Consider the following 6,000-nt stretch of genomic DNA (forward strand, 5'->3'; position numbering starts at 1 on the left):
CTGCGTGCCGCAGGGACTCTGGTGGACCCCCTAGAGGGTCCTCAGGTATAGCTCCCTCTTTGAGGGGGGACAGTGCCTGTGCCTAGTAAGGGGACCAGGGTCTTCTCCCCTCCCTGGGGACAGGTGGACAGCAGGGTGATACGGGGACCCAGCAGTTGGGTGTTGGGCCCCTCTGACTCCCATCCACAAAAGCCCCTAGACAGCGGGGTGATGGGCCCGGTCACTCCGTGGCCCTCTTGTGGTGCAATCAGTGTCCCCAAGTAGCAGCGTCTGGGGTAGAGCTGGGTGCTGCATGGACGTGGTGTCCCTCCCACACAGCCCCCCTGGCCATCTCCCGATTCCTACCAACATGTCGGGAGCTAGAGGCTCCTCTGGGCTTGTCCCTGGCTCCTCCTGTATCCCGCAGTCCCCTGTCCCCCGCTCCTGGGCGGGGACCCTTACCCATGATGTGGGTGTAGGTGGATGGCACCTCTCACCTTGCCCAGGGTCCCGGCTGAGCCCAGAGAGACACTTCCTGCTCCCCACTCCAGGAGAAATTCTGGGGTGCCCCCAGTGCTTGCCTGAGAGGACAGAGGCTCCCCTCACCAAATTCTGCCATTATCAGTGACATGGGTTGGTGGGGTGTGTGTGTGCTGAAATCAGCCACATTCAGTGGATCAGAAACAGGTTGGGAGAGCCACGTGCCCGCGATCACACAGCCAGGACGGGTGAAGTGACTGACCAATTGCTTTGTAGCCCCGCGGGCACACCGGGTCGAGAGTGCCCCCCACGTGCCCTTTCCCAGTCCCCCAAAATATCCCCAAAGACAGCAGCCTCCGGATGTCACATCTAGAGGCTTACAACTTTCCTCTGGCACAATATCATGATTCTCCCCTATTATCCCTGAATTCTGGACTGAAAGCCCAATTCGCAGGAATCCGTCCAACAGACCACAAGTGATCTAAAGGATCTGGGACCAACGCACTGTTGCCGGCTCCTGTTCCAGCTCGCCCCAGGGAATCAGACGTCCTCTGGGGGCAAGGTCAGACCCTGAGCAGGCAGCAGGTGTGGAAGGGCCATGGCAGGTGTGTGACCCAAGGCGGGGGCACTGAGGGTCTCCGAGGCTTTCTCAGCTATAGCACAGCACGGTCCGTAGCGTGACTTCTCCAAGGACACTGGTGAGATTTCACTTTTTCAGAAGAAATCCATAAAGCTCTATGGGAATCCTAGGTCCTTTGGGTTTGCCTGTCACTGTGGTTTCACCTAAAAATGAATCTGGTTCCAGGCCAGGCTAAACTGATTAAGAAGAAACAGGCGTCACTACTGGGAAGCTACTTGTCCTCCTCTCTGACGAACTAATTTCTTGTTTTTTTTCTTTTTCTTCTTCTTCTTCATTTTTTTGTTTTGTTGTTTTCTTGTTTTTGTTTGTTTGTTTGTTTTTTAAATTTCCAACCCATGCCCCGTGACACGCAGGCCTCCAGAGGCTCTAAGCAGTCCACTCGCTCAGCCTTGGGCCGCCCTCAGCCCCTCAGGCTCCAGGAGCCCCTCCTCCCCAAGCACGTCTCATCCTCGCCTGCCGGCTCCTTGACTCACGGCGAGGGGCCCCGCTCCCCAGGAGAACAGGCCCGAGGGTCACAGGGGTCCGTTTGTCCCAGGCTGGCTTCGCTCAGACGCCCAGGGGAGGGGGAGCAGCAGCCTCCCGTCCTGTTAGACCCGTGCTGCATACTTATACCAGGTCCACGAGTCTGTGATTTCAGTGGATTTGTGTTTAAATCCCCAGGTCTCACAAGACGCCTTGAGAGAACGGCTCCATCTCCTGGAAGGAAATCGCTGGCTTGGGCAGATCGTTAAAAAATGAGAATATTATGATATTAAAAGTCCCCAGGGTGCTTGGAGGAGGGCTCAGGCCGTCGCCACAAGATGCTGTGCCCACTGGATCTGTCCTGAAGTCACCCCGATGTCCCTTGCACGCTGACTACTGGGGTGATGTCTCACGTCACCGCAGGATGGTTATTAATGCTCTTAAAGGTTTTTAAAATAAGCCCTGAACAGGCCCCAGACCCAGTGTGCCCTGCCCCACGCCCCACGCTGGTCTTTGCAACACCTGGGATTTAAATGGTGACTTTGCAAAACATCCATGTTTCCATGTTCTGAGCACAGGTCCCTCAAACAGACACAAGGCCTGAAATTATAGGCCGTCAGGATGACTGTGGGTTGGATGAGGTTCCCACAGGCTGATCCTGGGCTTCCTGGAATGTGTGGTTGTGAGGAGCCTGGTGCACCCTCGGCTTTGGGGCAATCAGGGGGCTGTCTGGTCGTGCCCCCCTTAGAAGCTAACACAGGTCACGGGTCATAGCTGTCACCCATGCCCTGGGGTCTACCCCAGGGACCCAAGGCTGGGAGCCCTGTCAAGCCTGCCTCAGGGTGCAGGGGGAGTCTGCGAGCTCCTGGCTTCCCCCTGCATTCCCGGGCAGTAGGAAGGCAGGGTGCTGACAAGTCGTCAGCGGGAGGCGGCTCTGGGAGGCCGCTCTCGGGGTCCGGACAGTGGCTATTCATGGGATGGGGCGGGGCGGGCCCTGGGAGGGCTTGTGGGGGTGGTCCAGACTTTTGGATGGCATGGATGGCCTCTCTGGGGCCCGGGAGGGGTGACACGGGTACGTCCATGTCACAGTAACTCACCAGGAGTTTTGGCTCCCCTTTCCATATGTCTGTGACTCACGGAGGCTTGAAAAACATTGCAAGGCTCCCAGAGGTGGGCTGCACCCCAAGATGGTGAGCCTGAGTTCCCATCTGCTGAGCAAGGAGGGTTCAGGGCTGCATGGAGTTCGTGGAAAGCAAGTGAGGAAGCTGGACGTGTCTTGTGCAAGGGAAGGAGGTGTCTGTCCAAACCTGGGGCCTACGGCCGCTCAGAAAGCTGGGGACTCAGCCGGGGCGGCCGCTCTGGGAAAACGGGATGGAGGCTCCTAACAGAGTTGAAAATAAGGCTGCCCTACGACCTGGCAATTACACTTCTGGGTTTTTACCCCAAAGACACAAATGTAGGAATCCGAAGGGGCACCTGTACCCCAATGTTCATAGCAGCCATGTCCACAATGGCCAGACTATGGAAAGAGCCCGGACATCCACCACAGATGAATGGATAAAGACGCGGTTCGTATATACGGTTTCCCTAGCACCACTTACTGGAGAGACCGTCTTCTTCCCACTGAGTATTCCTGGCTCCCTTAAACAGTTTTCTTTGCGATGGTTCAGCTCCCTTTTTTATTTGTTTAAAATCAGGTTAGTTGGTTTGTATAGAGGTTAACAATTTCCGTTCATCACCTGCTTCCTCGAGAAAAGTCTCACTACTCATTAGATTCCCTTCTTCTTGGTCATTTTCTTTGTAACGCATTAGATTTCCTGATGACAGTGTACTGTTTTTAAAAAATTCATATTTTTAAAATTTTTAAAGCACCTATTAGGAAGGTGTTTTTATAAGGCCCATTTCACAGATGGGGAAAACTAAGGATCCAGGGGAGTTTGGGACTTGGCCCAGGTTCTGCCACTGCCTTTCCCCCTTTCGCAGCCAGACAGAGACAGCAGAGGGGAAACACTGACAAGTTGTTTGGGCTGTCCCTGCAGGCCTGTCCCAGGTGCTGCTGCCTCCAGACCCTTCTCCCCATGACTGTGGGCTCCTGAGTGCCCCAATCCCAGCTCTGCCTGTGAGCTTCAGGACGGTGCGTGGGCAGGCCTGCCTGCTGCCTACCCTCCTCACCTCTGCAAGGCCCTTCCTCCCCTCCCTTCCCCCAGCTGACCCCAGTTGATCGAGCCACGGCCAAGGCCTCCCCACCTGCACCCCACATGGGAGAGTTTCCACAGACATGCCCAGCTGACGCGGGACAAAAGTGCAAAAGCCAGTCCATGGAGGGGAACCTTTTTAACAAGCAGATGCTGGGGCAGTTCAAGGTCCCACAGAGAAAAACTGAACCTCAACCAGAGCCACACACTCAGTGCAAGAAAGAGCTCCAAAAAAGTCACGGACTTAAAAAGGAAAACTATAAAACTTCTTTTGAAGAAGTAGGAAAAAATCCTTGGGCTCGAGCGTCAGGCACAGGGTTCTTGGGCTCGGCGTTGACGACTGGTGTCGAGCATCTTGTCACGTCCTGGTGGCCGTTTGTATGTCCTCTCACATCCTTTGCCCATCTTTCCATCAGATCGTGTCCATTGCTTTCGTGGAGCATTCTTTTTACACCATGCACATTGGTCCCTCATCAGAGACACAAGTGTGTGCTTGCAAATGTCCTTTCGCAGGTTGGGGGTTGCTTTTTCCCTTCTGTGGATATTGTATTATGATGCACAAAATTTTTGTACTTTTGATCAAATCCAAATTGTCTCTTTTTCTTTTGTTTCCTTCAGCTTTAGCATCACATCTGAGAAGTCTTTGCTGAATCCAACATCGTGAAAGTTCCGCTATGTGTTCTTCTGATCATTCGATAGTTCTAGCTCTTAACCTGGAGCCGTCTTGAGACAGGTCCTGAAATGGTGCGAGGTAAGGTTCCAGCTGCATTTCTTTGCTTGAGGATATCTGCTTATACCAGTGCCATTTGTTAAAACACTGTCCTTGTCCAATTGGATACTTTGACAGTTTGTCGAAAATTATTTGGCCATACACGAGGGGATTTATTTCTGGTCTCTCTATTCTAGTCCACTGATCTGAATACCTTTCCTTATGTCAGAACCACACTGTTTAAATTGTTACAGCTTTGTATTAAGTTTTGAGATGAGAAAGGGTTAGCCCTCCAACATTGTTCTTCTTTTTTTCAAGATTGTTTTGGCTATTTAGGGAAACTTCAGGATCCATGTGAATTTTAGGATTGATTATTCTGTGTCTGCACAGAATGTCACTGGGATTTTGATAGGGCTTTTTGATGCATATGTAGATGGCTTTGGGTAATGTGGACATTCCAACAGTATTAAGCCTTCTGTTCCATGAACATAGGCTATCATTCCATTTATTTGTGTCTTCTTTAATTTCTTTTCTTTTTAAAAAAGATTTTGTTTATTTATCTGTCAGAAAGAGAGAGAGCATAAGCAGGAGGGGCGGCAGGCAGAGGGTGAAGCAGACTCCCCAGTGAGTAGGGAGCCTGATGCGGGATTCAATCCCAGGATGCTAAGATCATGACTGAGTCAAAGGCAGACGCTTAACTGAATGAGCGCTGCACTGATTTTTATATGTTGATTTTTGTATCCTGCAACTTTGCCATATTTGCTCATTAGTTCTACCAGTTTGTGGATTTGTGTGGGGCTGGGGAATCCTTAGGATTTTCTACATATCAGATCAGGTCATCTGTAGACAGAATATTTTATTTCTTCTTTTTCTAATTTGAATAGTATTTCTTTTTCTTGTCTAATTGCTATGGCTGGCAAATAATGTTTTTAAAATGACAAAATGCTTGAAATGGAGAGCAGATTAGTGGTCTCTGGGGGTCTGGGAAGGGATGAGGGGAGCTGGGTGGGTATGGCTATAAAAGGCGCAGGATACATCTCTGCGGCGCTGGAATGTTCTGTGTCTTGACGACACGTACCCATGCCAGAATCCCAGATGACATGTTGTATTGGGGTTTTGTAACATGCAGCCTTAGGGAATGTGCATAGATGGTACATAAGCTCTCTCTGTATTAGGTCTCACAAATCCACATAAATCTGTAATTATCACCCAGCAGCACCTGGGTGACTTAGTCCCTCAGTCGGTTGGGTGTCCAACTCTTGGTTTTGGCTCAGTTTATGATCTCAGGGTCATGAGATCAAGCCCTGCGTTGGGTTCCATGCACAGTGGGAAGTCTGCTTGAGATTCTCTCTCCGTCTCCCTCTGCCCCCTCCCTCCTTGGGGAGAAGTCTGCTCTCTCTCTCTCTCTCTCTCAAAGAAATAGATCTTTAACAACGTAATTTCTATCTCAAAAATAAAAATCCAATATAAAAATCTGACTTTGTATTTCATGTATTTTTCTTTTTATTCACTTCATTATTCTAGAACTGTATTTT

The sequence above is a fragment of the Mustela erminea genome, chromosome 11 (assembly GCF_009829155.1).
Source record: "Mustela erminea isolate mMusErm1 chromosome 11, mMusErm1.Pri, whole genome shotgun sequence".
In the NCBI taxonomy this organism is placed as follows: domain Eukaryota; kingdom Metazoa; phylum Chordata; class Mammalia; order Carnivora; family Mustelidae; genus Mustela; species Mustela erminea.